Source organism: Phyllobates terribilis, unplaced genomic scaffold (genome assembly GCF_046119375.1).
Source record: "Phyllobates terribilis strain yellow unplaced genomic scaffold, ASM4611937v1 Scaffold_11__3_contigs__length_659146591, whole genome shotgun sequence".
NCBI classification, from domain to species: Eukaryota; Metazoa; Chordata; class Amphibia; order Anura; family Dendrobatidae; genus Phyllobates; species Phyllobates terribilis.
Genome location: NW_027362771.1, coordinates 523472099 through 523487627, shown reverse-complemented (window position 1 = coordinate 523487627; position 15529 = coordinate 523472099).

The window sequence follows — 15529 nt, the reverse complement described above, 5'->3', positions numbered from 1 at the left end:
TAAGGTAAGAATAGTCAGGAAAAATGGGCAACAAACAGACTAAGACCACAAATGATGAACAAGATGTCTATACAATCGTGAAAGAAAGGTGTGGTGTAGAAGCAACTAAGAATTTAGGGAAAGTTTGCAAAACTTTTCAGGTAGCAAGGCATGACAGGTTTAACAGGAAACTATGGGAGGACATTCGGGCTAGAAAAGCAGGAGTGGTAAGAGACAAAGGATGGTAGAGTCCAAATTTTGGTGCCTGATGACCAAGAGTCTCTAGAAAACATTGTAAAAGTCCAAGCCTTAGAGGATGAGAAAGATCCTGCCCCTACCCAAATTATTTTAGATCTTTCTGAGGTACCAGAAAAATTATGGGCACAACATGACACCGATGTAGGACTAATGCCAATAGCTCCTGTAAAAGTCACTCCTGTTCCAGGTGTGACACTACCCCAATTGAGACAGTATCCTATTAGTGCCCAACAAGAACACGCCATAGGAGAACAGATAAAAGATTATCTAAAAACTGGAGTACTGATAGAAGTAAAGTCACCAGCCAATACACCGTTGTACCCCGTAAAAAAGAAATCTACTGAGGGGTCAGCTGCTAGATACCGGATGGTACATGATTTAAGAGAGATAAATAAAATTTTGGAACCTATTACTCCTGTTGTGCCAAATCCACACACGTTGCTATCACAGATCCCAGCAACAGCACGAGTATTTTCTGTCATAGACTTATCAAATGCATTTTTTTTTCAGTACCATTACACCCAGACTGTTACAAACTGTTTGCATTTACATTTAAGAATAGACAATTAGCATGGACAAGATTACCACAGGGTATGATACATTCACCTACCTTGTACTCAGAAGCTATGAGATCAGTTCTTCAAAATTTCAAACCTACGGATGAGGTTGTAATTCTCCAATATGTTGATGACCTATTGTTATGTGCCCCTGCTCAAGAGTCCGCAAACAGCAACACAATAAGGTTGTTAATATTTCTAGTAGACATGAGCTGTAAAGTTAACAAGAAAAAAGTACAACTTTGTATGACTACGGTAGTATTTCTAGGTCACTGCATTTCACAAGGTATTCGGCACCTCACCGCCGACAGACTAAAAATCATTAGAGATCTTGTTCCTCCCAAGAACTACAAAACATTAAGAGCATTTTTGGGAATAGTATCACACTGCAGACAATGGGTTATACATGCTAGTCAGCTTATGCAACCTCTATATGATTGTTTAAAAATCGAGCCTTTTCAGTTAACTGAATCAGCGCTCATAGCCTTTCAAGACCTCAAGAAAGGTCTCATGTCAGCCCCGGCCTTGGGAATCCCAGACTACGCCAAACCATTCCAATTAATGGCTGCGGAAATGTCTAATCATGCTACAGGAGTACTAACACAGAAACATGAAAATAAACAAAGACCTGTCGCATACTATTCTGCTCAATTAGATAATGTTACCAAAGCTGCACCATCATGTGTCAGAGTAGTAGCAGCTGTCTCTCTTTTGGTAGAAAAAGCCTCAGAAATAGTACTAGACCATGCCCTAATAGTACAAACTACACATGATGTACATGGCATACTGAATCAGGTATTGCCAAAACACATTTCAGTGGCTAGACATCTTAGATTACAATGCTCCTTACTAATGCCACCAAACCTCACTTTTCGCCGCATATTGTCTCTAAATTTAGCCACTCTGTTACCACTAGAGACAAAGGGGGGAGTGGAAGGAGGTCAGGAAGACGAAGATGAAAATTTTTTACAATACCACGAACAAGACAATATAATACATGATTGCTTACAGTGTATAGAACAAGAAACACAAGGGCTACCTAATGTACAGGACACCCCTCTTGACAATCCAGACCTACATATGTATATAGATGGTAGTAGGTATGCAGATGAAACTGGTAACTTTCACACAGGTTATGCCATTGTATCAGATTATGATGTTATTGAAGCTGAGCCAATGCAGGCCAGCTGTTCAGCCCAGGAAGCTGAACTATTAGCTCTAATACGAGCATTACAGTTAGCAAAAGAAAAAAACGCTAATATTTTTACCGATTCTAGATATGCATATGGTATTGTACATGATTTTGGATGTATATGGAGAGCTAGAGGTTACATGACAGCTTCAGGTCAACCAGTAAAACATGGACAAATGATTAGACAAATCCTAGAATCAGCTGCCTCAACCAAACAAGTAGCAGTAATAAAAGTACCTGCACATGTAAGACTCGACACCGAGATAGCTAGGGGTAATGACCGAGCCGACAAGGCTGCTAAGCGAGCTGCAGTAAAACCTCTGACAACTGACCACACTATTAGTGCAGTATCAGAATTTGACTTAATTACACGGCTCAAAGAAGCCCACCAGCAGGTGAGTAGAGAAGAAAAAGAAGAGTGGCAGAAACAGGGGGCAGAAGAAAAAGAAGGACTATGGAGAAAAGGAGATGAGCTTTGTCTCCCCCGAGCGTGGTACCCTGTTGTGGTCAGTGAAGCCCACGGACCTACACATGTGTCTGCAAACGGTATGATACAGAGGGTCAGACAGAAGTGGTTAGCCCCAGGGTTCGGCCAGGTAGCTCGAGCAAAATGTGGTTCTTGTGAAATCTGTTTAGCCCACAATCCAGGACAGACTGTTAAGACCCCCCAGAAGCACCATGTAAGACCACTATATCCGTTCCAGAGACTTCAGATCGATTACATCCAGATGCCTAAGCATGGACACTATGAGTATGTACTGGTATGTGTGGACATGTTTTCGGGGTGGCCAGAGGCTTATCCAGTTCATACAGCCACGGCTAAAGTCACTGCAGTAAAAATAGCACATGAACTGGTACCCCGTTATGGTATCCCAGAAGTGATCGAGTCAGATAGAGGTACACATTTTACTGGAGAGATTTTTCAGAATGTAATGAAAATGTTGTGTATAAAAAGTGAACTACACACCCCTTACCACCCACAGAGTTCTGGTAAGGTTGAGAGAATGAATGGAACACTTAAGTTAAAAATACAGAAAGCCATGGCAGAAACACAGAAACCATGGACTGAGTGTCTCCCAATAGCATTGTATTCAGTCAGAAACACCCCCCAGGGAAAGAGCAAACTCACCCCCCATGAAATATTGTTTGGTAGAGTTGCCAATACAGGATTGTATTTCCCACAGACTTTAATGTTAGAAACTGAAAGCTTAACTGCTTATGTACAAAATTTATGTAAGCATGTGTCTAAAATACACTCTTTAGTGTTCTCTTCCATTCCAGATCCTGATTCCATTGAGGGAACGCACAAGCTGCAACCAGGAGACGAAGTCTACGTAAAAAGACATAACAGAAGAACGCTAGAACCCAGATTTGAGGGTCCATATCAGGTGTTATTGACAACTCCAACTGCAGTAAAATTGGAAGGAAAATCAGCATGGGTACATGCAAGCCATTGCAAAAAGAAATAGTGGTGATTGTACTTGTGTTAGCTATAACGATAGATCAGGGAGACCTGTGGGATAAACTAAGTTCCCCAAAACCTACAGATAATAAATTTATAAAACATCATGAGACATTGGTAAACGGGCTGCTCGATGGCGGACAGAAAATAGCAGACTGTTGGATTTGTACGCATTCTCCAATATCAGCCACGAGCATACCCTTCCTGGCCGTACCCATGACCCCTGAGGAAGTGTTTACATGGACTAATTGCTCAGACAAATTAGCAAATAACCAAACCGTTAATTCTAGATTATGGAACACTACTGTTGCCATCCCAGTTGTGGGGTGGGTGGGATTTCCCTGGTGGCAAGGTAATATGACCGGAAAAATAAACAACTTACAATATTTAGCGTTTAAAGGAGGTGTATGGGTTCCTAGAAATAAGACGGGACTAACAGACTTAGGGTTAATTCCTACAGAAAATATACAACTCAGTTTTAGTAGCACAGTATCTTCTTCTCAACCTTTTAAACCTGATATAGTAGAAAAATACATACACAATAATGGTTGGAAATATTCACAATTATTCCCCGATGGAAACAATGATACATGTTCAAAGATACCAGGTAATATATTATGTAATGAGTCAAGTGCATATGACCCAGGTACACCGACTTGTGAAAATCCAGATGCAGGATACTGTAGTCCATTAGGTCAAAAACCCCCTTGGTGTATACTTCAGAATGTATCTAAATTTTTAGATTTGGTACATAGGTTGGTGCTCCAACACTCTGCAATATGGGATCTGCCTGAAGGAACCTTCTGGATTTGTGGAAATGGAGCATACAAATGGCTCCCAGTAGGAATAAAAGGTGCATGTACTCTAGGACGCTTAACACCGGCCACATTTATAGTTCAGAATCAGCAGGTAGATATGCAAGCAGTACCTAAACACACACTATACAAAAGAGCAGCCGACAACTCGCCTAGACCTTCAGGTAGGCCACATGTGGTCCAAATGGGAATTCCTAATAAAATATTCAGCACTTTCTTTGTGTATCCAATGTTGATGCAGATGTGGGATGAATATGACAGACACAATGATCAAAATAAAGATAGCTGGTGGTCAGACACCTTCTCCTTTCTCAACCCAAAGAACTGGTTTAAGGGTATTGGAGGTTGGGTGGCTGGAATTCTGCAAGGTATATTACAGATTGTGCTAGTTATAGTAGTCATATATGTAGTGTTTAAAATAGGATTAAAAATTATTTTAATATGCATAAATAAGCTTTGTAATATGGACTCAAGAATATGAAAGAAAAGAACTCCCGGACCAGGTCTTCTACCAAAAGTCCATAAGGAAGAATCAAAGGGGGGACTGAGAGGATGATGGGAGTTGTACTTCACGCAAGACTATGATGTAAGACACAGATGAAGTTATTCTTCCCTTATCTGGACATTTGGACTGACGCCCAGAAACTAGATTGTAACTTGTTTTAGCTGTCTCAGCAACCTTCTACTAATTATCACTTTTCTGTTTATGAAACTTTCTTATCAACATTCCACTGTTATGAATCATCATTTCGCTGCCTGTGAAACAAAGGCATTTTACTGCGCATGTATGACAACAAACTATGATTATTAATATAAATAAAGGGACTGCACCTATAGAGGCAGACGCGCTCAGGGGCTTCCCAGTACTTGATTATACACTACGTGTCTGTGTATTTCTTGTTACGGGGATACCCCGACTCCAACAAGGACCCTCCATGGCTGAATGATCCTAACAGGCCTCAACGGAGTCTTCTGGCTGGCACGGTCCTTCCTTCTAAAGTTACATGGGCCTCAATCTCTGCACCATCTTTCTATGGCCCCTCTCATTCCTATCCAGAAGAACCGCTCCCGTAACAGGAACTCCAGTTTCTTCCACCCAAAGAGTCCTGCTCCGTCATGGTAGGCCTCCAGGACCATAGCCGCCTGCGAACTACTACTTGCCAGGTTAACTCGTGTGTCTGGTGGTTGACAAGCCTTCTGCACAGTTTACCTTCGTAGAGAAATAGTCTGCTCTTCTCCTTCCACAGCTGCTTAGCCTCCTCAGGGGCATCCGGATTGGGATAGGCATCTGCCTGAGTCAGCATTTCCTTCACCAAGCGAACTGCAGGGTCACTATCCTGCATTTCAGCCCAGCCGTGGTGAGGTAAGGGATTGAACATGACGGTGGTCGAGTCTTTGTCTCTTACACGGTGGGAGTACTGAGTGGCCCCATACCTGTGGAATGCAGGGAGCTCTATTTCCTCCAGCTCGTCTGGATCTTCTCCCTCATCGGGCAAGTGGGGCATTCTCAATAGGGCATCTGCATTGGCATTGGCTCGGCCTGCCCGGTACTTGAGGGTGAAGTCATAGTTTGCTAGCTGGGCCATCCACCGCTGCTCTAGGGCACAAAGTCTCGCAGTGTCCAGGTGCGTCAACGGATTGTTGTCCGTGTACACAGTGAACTTCGCAGAGGCCAGGTAATGCTTGAAACGTTCCGTTACGGCCCACACCACGGCCAAGAACTCCAGCTTAAAGGAGCTGTAATTCTCCGGGTTTCTCTCGGTGGGCCTCAGCTTCCGGCTGGCATACGCGATCACCCTTTCTCTGCCCTGTTGGTTCTGTGACAGTACGGCTCCCAGCCCCACATTACTGGCGTCCGTGTGGAGGATAAAAGGCTGGCCATAATCGGGGTAGGCCAGGATCTCATCCCCCGTGAGGGTCATCTTCAGCTGGCGGAAGGACTCCTCTTCCGGCTTGTCCCACTTGAAGGGTGGCTTTTGGCTTCTGGTCTTAGATTGTCCTATAAGGAGGTCCTGCATAGGGGCTGCCATCTTGGTGAACCCGGGGATGAACCTTCGGTAGTAGCCTACCTGTCAAATATATACTTTATACTTATGGAGATCGATAGCGTGGGTCGGAGTGAAGACAAACACGATATATCGTAGTAACAGGATATATTGAAGCAGGCAAGCATATATTATAGCAGGCGGGTATAGGCAATAAGCGATAAGTAAACAGTCTCTGGAAACGGTTGTGATGTCAGTACAAACCGATAGATGTCCCAGGTCCAGAAACGCACAGTCCACAGGGTCCCGAGCCGGACCAGGCTCCTTGCAGAGAGCAAGCTGAAGTGCAGGTGGATGCAGAACGGGTCTTTGCACACAGGTGAGAGTCCGGGTAAAAGGCAGGCAGGTAACAGGTGGGGAATCCCAGTGAAGAGAAGCAACAGGCACGATGCAAGTCCTTCAAGCTTGGCAGCAGGTAAGATACAAGATACACAAGCAAAGTATAGTTGGCCAGAGTCTCTTTATATATATATAGCAAACAGGAAACAGGAGATATCAGACAGGAAACAAGATGGCCCCCGAGGCTGTCAACTCCATTTTGGATAAGGGCAGAACCAACAGAACAGGTACATGCAACTCCATCTTGGATAAGGGCAATACAAATACATGCGGCTCCATCTTGGATAAGGGCACAAATAGGACAGAACAGATACATGATTCAGCGCTTTACATTACTCCCCCCTCCGGACAACCTTGGAGCCGGTTTGTTGGGGTATCTGCTGTGGAACCGTTCAATCAAACGAGTAGCGTGGATGTTTTCCCGAGGTTCCCAAGAATTCTCCTCCGATGGATAGCCTTGCCATTTCACCAGGTACTGGAGCCGTCCTCTATGAATCCGAGAATCGATGATCCCCTCCACGATGAATTCCTCTTGCCCGTCAATAAGAACTGGATCGGGTGGAACAGGTATGCGTCCGGGAAAAAGATTTGGTACTACCGGTTTGAGCAGAGAGACATGAAAAACAGGGTGTACTTTCAAGGATTTTGGCAACTTGAGTTGGCAGGCTACAGGACTTACTAATTTGCCGATTTTGTATGGCCCAACATTCTTCTGCCCCAATTTAGACGTTGGAGTTCTTAGTTTTAAGTTCTTTGTTGAAAGTCAAACCATGTCTCCTACCTTGTATGTTGGTGCTGGCTTGCGGAACCTATCTGCCGCCTTCTTATATCTTTCTTTAGCTGTGCCCAGCGTTTCTTTTAAGACCTCTAGATTCTGTTGAAGAAGCGTAATCCGATCGGCTACTGCGGGTACGGATGTATCTATTGGAAACCATGGAAGAATGCTGGGATGATACCCCTTGTTAGCAAAGAACGGAGACTGTTTGGTGGATGCACTCTGTGAATTATTATATGTGAATTCGGCCAACGGAAGTAAGTTTACCCAATCATCCTGCAAATGACACACGTAGCAACGCAGATACTGCTCCAAAGTCTGGTTTGTCCGTTCCGTTTGGCCGTTAGACTGCAGATGAAAAGCAGATGACAGATTTACCTTAATGTCCAGAGCAGCACAAAAGCGTCGCCAAAATTTTGAAGTAAATTGGACCCCTCGATCTGATATCACTTCATCAGGAACCCCATGTTGGCGAAAAACCTCTTGTACAATAAGATCCCCTGTCTGTTTCGCTGTTGGTAAGCCGGTACAGGGAATGAAATGAGCAGCCTGGGTTAAGCGGTCAACTAATACTAGGATAGTGTTCTTTCCTTTTGACATAGGCAACTCTACAATAAAATCCATTGAAATAGACCCCCAGGGACGGGATGGAATAGGAAGGGGTTGCAACAGTCCGGTAGGTGAGGAGCGAGGAACCTTTGAACTTGCACATACCTCACAAGATGAGACGTAATGCTGAACGTCTTTCCGATAAGTTGGCCACCAGAAGAAGCGAGACAAGAATTCCTGAGTCTTCTGAACTCCTCTATGACCCGCGATCTTAGAGTCATGCATTAATTTTAGCACCCTTAATCTAACCGTTTCCGGATAATACAGACGTTGTCCCTGGAACAAAAGTCTATTTTTCAAGGTTACATTTACCTGGCTGGACGGTTGAATCAGGAACGGGTTTCCAGCGTACGCTTCCCTGATAGCTGTTAATAGATCTTGATTGTGTAACAGACCTATAAAGTTGTTTTCCGAGAGTATGGTTCTTGGAGGTGTAGCCGGGTTTATATCAACCGAATGAATTCTGGATAGTGCATCTGCTTTCCCATTACGAGAACCCGGCCTATAGGAGATAACAAAATCAAACTGATTAAGAAAAAGATTCCACCGAGCCTGTCTGGGTTTTAGACACCTTGCCGACCTCATGAATTCAAGATTACGATGGTCTGTAAGTACGACAATTTGTTGGGATGCCCCCTGTAGCAAATGTCTCCATTCTTTGAATGCCGTTATAATGGCCAACAATTCTTTGTTTCCAACGTCTTAGTTCCTTTCTGCAGGTGATAACTTCTGTGAAAGAAAAGCACAGGGATGCAAAAGATCTTTCTCACCTGTTCTCTGCGAAAGTATAGCCCCTAACGCACAGTCCGAGGCATCCACTTCCACTATGAAGGCCCGATCCGGATGTATGAGAATGGGAGCTGACGTGAATTTAGGCTTCAACCTGTCAAATGCTGTCTGCGCTTGTGGCGACCAGACCAACGGCGTCTTTTTCCGTGTCAGTTGGGTAATGGGTGAGACAATCTCCGAGAAATTTTTAATGAACCGTCTGTAGAAATTGGCGAACCCAATAAATCGTTGCACCTCCTTTAGTGTGTTTGGAATTGGCCACTCCTGAATGGCTTGAGTCTTGCTTGGATCCATGCTGAGACCCTGGGGAGAAATAACATACCCCAAATATTGAATTTCCGATTTGTGAAACTCGCATTTCTCCAACTTGATGTACAACTGATTTTGCCGTAGACGATCCAACACCATTCTCACATGCCGCTGATGATCCTCGAAGTTGCTGGAAAAAATTAAAATGTCATCCAAATAAACCACAACAAAAATATCGAGTATGTCTCTAAATATATCATTTGCCAAGTGGTGAAAGGTAGCCGGTGCGTTACGAAGTCCAAAAGGCATAACAAGGTACTCAAAATGTCTGTAACGTGACCGGAAAGCTGTTTTCCATTCGTCACCAGGGCGAATCCGTACTAAATTGTAAGCTCCACGAAGGTCTAATTTTGTGAAGATTTTGGCATGTCGTATCCTCTCAAGTAATTCAGGAATTAGTGGAAGCATATAAGAATTTCTGACAGTAATTTTGTTGAGCTCACGATAATCAATACATGGTTGAAGTGAACTGTCCTTCTTTTTCATGAAGAAGATTGGGGCACCGGCTGGAGAGGAAGATGGTTGTATAAACCCCTTAGTTAAATTCTCATCGATATACTCTTTGAGAGCTTTCAGTTTAGGTCCGGCCAGAGGATAAATGCTACCGAACGGAATAGCTGCGCCAGGTAAGAGTTCTATGGGGCAATCATACTGCCGGTGTGGTGGCAGCTTGTCCGTGTTCTTTTTATCACATACATCTGCAAAATCTTGATATTCCATTGGTAGTTTTAGATCACTTACACATGCTGACCCGATTAAAGCTGATTCCCTGGAAGACATCTGCCGTTCTGGAAATTGCAATTCCTTTGTTGCCCAGTTGATAGTAGGGTTTTGTAATTGTAGCCACGGTAAGCCTAAGATTACAGGAAAGTGGGGAGAAGAGATCAGCAAAAACGACAGTCTTTCTGCATGGTCCGCCCCCATACGAACCTTCAATGCTGCTGTTTCAAGGTCAACAGGCCCGGATGCTAACGGGGACCCATCCACGGTCTCCATTAATACCAGTGCGATTCTCCTCTGTGGACGTATACCGTGTCTTTTAGCGAATGCGATGTCCATGAAATTACCACTGGCTCCAGAGTCAACCATAGCACAGCTAGTAACCCAGCCGGACTGAATCTTTATCTTGAGAGGAATGTAGCAGTGTGAATTTTTCTTTGAGCTCTCCGAGGCCGAAGTAGTGGAGCCTACTGAAAGAACGGCTGCATTCACGGGTGAAGATGTTTCAGAAGCACAGTCGGAGAAATTGTAATCCTGGTCGGTTTCTTTATCCCGAGGAGGACTTTGATGAGAAATTACTGAGACTTCATCTGACATGTCGTATTCGATCACTGCAGCCGTAGTCCTGCGAATTTTACTGGGACAATTTGAAATATAGTGACCCAATTTTCCGCAATAGAAGCATAAATTTTCTCTGAAACGATGTTCCTTGCGTGCGTCAGGACGAGTTCTTTGAATTGCATCCACCTGCATAGGTTCCGACTCCACCTGAAGAGAGGATTTACTTTGAGTTTCTCTGGAGGGAGGAGAAAAAGATAGCAAGTTGTTACAATTAGTATCTGCCCATTTCTCTTGCCGACGTTCTGTGAGGCGAACATCTATCCGAACACAATGGTTGATAAAGTCTCCCAGGGCAACAGGTGACTCCCCTCGCACCAGCTCATCCTTAATTGCAGCGGATAAACCCCTCCTAAACACTGCATGTCTTGCCGAATCGCACCATGTAGTGTCCAGCACCCACCTCCGAAACCCCATTGCATTTTCTTCGACAGAGCACTTTCCCTGTTGGAGTGTCAATAGTGCGGCTTCTGCTGTGGCACTCCGATTGGGGTCACCAAACATTTGACCCATTGCAGCAATAAAGTCTTTCAGCGAATTTAAACACAAATCATCAGTTTCAATCAGAGGATTTGCCCAGGCAAGAGCTTTGTTAGTTAACAGCATTATCATGGTTAATACTTTCGCTCGTTCAGTTGGGAAATGAGCTGCCTGTGTAGAAAAATACAGTTGGCACTGATTTAAAAACCCACGGAATTTTTCTCTTTCTCCACCAAACCTGAATGGCGGGAGTTTAGGAAAAGCCGGAGCCGGAGTTGGCATTGATACTGAAACCGAAGCTGCAGCTGCAGTCTCTTGAGTTGACAGGCGATTTGCTAATGCGTGAATGGACGAGTTGGCCACATTAGCATTATGATGAATTTGAGTCTCTAATGCCGCTAGTTTTGTTTTAGTACCTGCAGGTCCCCATGAAGTCCTGTGATATAAGTGCATACTTTCTTTAGACGCACCTCCACAGTATCAGACCCAGCGAACTCCATTCTTTTGAGGCTTGTGTATTCTGTCAAATATATACTTTATACTTATGGAGATCGATAGCGTGGGTCGGAGTGAAGACAAACACGATATATCGTAGTAACAGGATATATTGAAGCAGGCAAGCATATATTATGGCAGGCGGGTATAGGCAATAAGCGATAAGTAAACAGTCTCTGGAAACGGTTGTGATATCAGTACAAACCGATAGATGTCCCAGGTCCAGAAACGCACAGTCCACAGGGTCCCGAGTCCGGACAAGGCTCCTTGCAGAGAGCAGGCTGAACTGCAGGTGGATGCAGAGCGGGTCTTTGCACACAGGTGAGAGTCCGGGTAAAAGGCAGGCAGGTAACAGGTGGGGAATCCCAGTGTAGAGAAGCAACAGGCACGATGCAAGTCCTTCAAGCTTGGCAGCAGGTAAGATACAAGATACACAAGCAAAGTATAGTTGGCCAGAGTCTCTTTATATATATATAGCAAACAGGAAACAGGAGATATCAGACAGGAAACAAGATGGCCCCCGAGGCTGTCAACTCCATTTTGGATAAGGGCAGAACCAACAGAACAGGTACATGCAACTCCATCTTGGATAAGGGCAATACAAATACATGCGGCTCCATCTTGGATAAGGGCACAAACCGGACAGAACAGATACATGAATCAGCTCTTTACACTACCAACCCGAGGAACTGCCTCACTTCTTTTATGTTAGAGGGGCTTGGCCAGTTCTTTGTTGCCGTGATTTTGTCAGGGTCGGGGGCTACTCCTTCTGCACTCACCACGTGTCCCAGGTACTGTACCTTCGGCTTTAACAGATGGCACTTGGAGGGTTTCACTTTCATGCCAAAGCCTGCCAGGGCCTCGAACACCTCGGCCAGGTGCTTTAGATGGTCCTCGTAAGTCTTCGAATAGACAATCACGTCGTCCAGGTAAAGTAGGACCGTCTCAAAGTTTCGGTGCCCTAGACAGCATTCCATCAGCCTCTGGAAGGTCCCGGGTGCGTTGCAGAGCCCGAATGGCATACAGTTGAATTCACTTAATCCCATCGGGGTGGTGAAGGCGGTCTTCTCCTTGTCAGCCTCTGCCACAGGAACCTGCCAGTACCCGCTAGAAAGATCCAAAGTAGAGAAGAAGTTTTTTAGTGCGGCTAAAGACTCCTCTATCCTAGGTAACGGGTACGCGTCTTTATGGGTGATACGATTGACCTTTCTATAGTCCACGCACATTCTCATGGTACCGTCTTTCTTTTTTACCAGAACCAAGGGGGCTGCCCAGGGGCTACAGCTGTCTCTAATGACCCCGGCTTCTTTCATTTCTCTCAGCATGCCCTTTGGGTTCTGTGCAGGGGGTACAGGTCTGTGTCTCTCTCTTTTATTGGTGGGTGGCTCCCCGTGGGGATGTGGTGTTCCACTCCCTTTACTCGGTCGAAGTCTAGTGGGTGCTTACTAAAGATTCTCTCGTACTCCTGAACCACCCGGTAGACTCCTTGTTTTTGGTGCAGGGGAGTGGAGTCAGCACCCACGTGGAGCTTCTGGCACCAGTCCTCCTTGGGTTTCTGGGAGCCATTACCCTCCACCTGGGGAGATGGAGGCAAGGGTTCCACGGCCCTGACAGCATTGTGTTCAACAGTATACAATTTGGCTAGTGTAGCGTACCGGGGCAAGTGTACTTCCCTTTCCCCAATGTTTAAGATCCGAACGGGCACCCTTCCATGGCGGACATCAACCACCCCCTGGGCTGTCAAAATGGTGGGCCTGCTGTCTGAGTACACGGGTTCTACCATGGCTTGGTAGTCTCTCCCTCTTAACCCGATTGCAGTCCGACACCAGATCATCATTTCACTTTTGGGAGGCATGGTAATGGGGAACGGGTCGCTCATCCTCATGCTACCGATCTCACCACCAGACAGTTCTACTTGTTGCCGTCTCATCAGGGCTCTTATCTCTTTCTGGAGGACCCTCTGTTGGCTGGAGCTCGCATTCATCGCCACCTGCTGCAAAATTACAATTACTTCTGAAAGACAATTTTCAATCACGTTAGTACCCAAGGTTATTTTAGGGTGACTTTCTCGACGGTCAATGTCCACAATGATCACTCCCTGTGCCGGCAGTTCAACTTTACCAATCTTAATGGTCATCTCTCTGAACCCCACCTGCGGCACGGGCTGGCCATTGCTGGCGATGATACTCAAGTCATTGTCTGGATAGCGGGTTATGTCAGTGTCACTCCAATACTGCTTAAAAAGTACATAGGGGATGGTAGTTACTTGTGACCCGGTATCCAGCAGTGCACTCATGGGGATACCGTCCAGCACTACGGGTAAAACAGGGCGTCCCCCCACGTACTTATCACGCCAATTAGACGGGCCTGATGACCTTATGCCTGGGGGTTGGCCCTCTGCCCCAGGTCGGACCCGTTTAAACTACAGTACCTGGCTACGTGTCCCGGCTGGCTGCAACGGCGGCAAATCGGCTGTCCATCCTCAGTGTAACGGTCCGTGGGCCTCCCTCTGAACGATGGGATCCTCCTCTGTCAACGCCACGGGACATCCTCTGGACTGGAAGCCAACTTGATTGGTCCTGACGGGTCCATCTGCAACGACTGTACGGTCCTGGTCAATGCAGCAACACTCTTTGTTAGTTCTTGGACCTGATGGTGCAGGTTTGCAGGCGGGGATGGGTTTAGGGCCTGCGCATCAGCCCCCACAAGGTCTGGGGGTAGGGCGCCGCCCCCTGGTGGTAAGTGATGGCAGGGTGCCGGGAAGCTACAGCGCCACCCGGTGCGGGTTCTCGGAGAACCCGGATGGCCCTATCTTTGAACTGTGCCAAAGTCAAATCGGGGTTCTGTAGGGCCATGAGGCGCAGCTGAGTTCTGTGGGCGCTGGACAGCAGACCTTCTATGAACTGGTCAGTCAATAGTTTATCTGTATCCTGCATGCTGCCAGGGTCAGCTTGCTTGATTGCTCCCAAGGCTTCCTGTAAATTTAGGGCATAGTCTCTGATGCTGTCCTGTGTCCGCTGCTTACATCCGTAGAACCGCATTTTAATTTCAGCGGAGGTACGGGTATCAAAGGTGTCCCGTAGACGGGTCAGAACCCCCCTTACAGTCCTTTTCTCCTCAGCTGTCCAAGACTTTACCTCCCGCTGGGCCGCACCAGTTAACTGCCCTATCAGTATGCTTACTTTCTGTTCTTCTGTCAGGGGATAAACTTTGAACAAGCTATACAGCCTTTCTTTAAAGTCGCCCAAGTTATGCGACTCGCCGGCATACTGTGGCAGCCAGGCCGCTCCAGGGATATAGGGCATGGAAAACGGCATCACAGCTGCAGCGGCAACGCTGGTGGTAGACGGTCCCTCCGCGTCCGACATCTTCCTCCCCCCTAGTTAACCGTGGCCTACCTTCCGGCGATCCTCTTCTGTAGGCCACGGCTCCGCTCGTGATGCTCTGGGCGAGGACCTTGCGTCGCTCGGTGATGACGTCGGCGTCCGCTGGATCTCCTTCCAGGACTATGCGCAGCGTCTCAGCGTAGGGCGGAGCTTCAGGTCTCGCGCGTTTTTGACGTCCACGCCCCTCTTCTTCCCGCGCGGCATCCCGAAGATGGCGCCCGATGGCGGGAAAAGGCTCCGTTTGGCGGGAAATGGCCCCGAATGGTGGGAAACTTCACTCAGGTATGTATAAAGTCTTTTTCAGGCACGCAATACCTGTTTGTGGCGGGTTGATCACCATCCTGCCGACTACGCCAAAACTGACTCGCTCCCTGGGCCGTGGGGTACCCGGAACCGGGCTTCTGTACGATGCTGGGGGTAGTAGTGGCAACCCGATCCCGTGACTCTGGGTGGTCAGACCAAATTGTGGCGGTCTATTTATCAGTGTTTTGTGAATATCCGACTACGCCACCCGTGGATTGGTCAGGGATAACCGCCGCTGCGAGGCAGACCACTGAGGCTGTTGTTGGTGTGCAGCACAGGGGTAGGAGAACTCCCCACGGGAAGAGTGTAGCCTCAGGGCAGTGTAGGTGGATGTTGGGGGTGATAGTGCGGGCCGCAATAGTAAGAGTTCAGAGTCCGCTTCAAACAGTTCAGGGTCT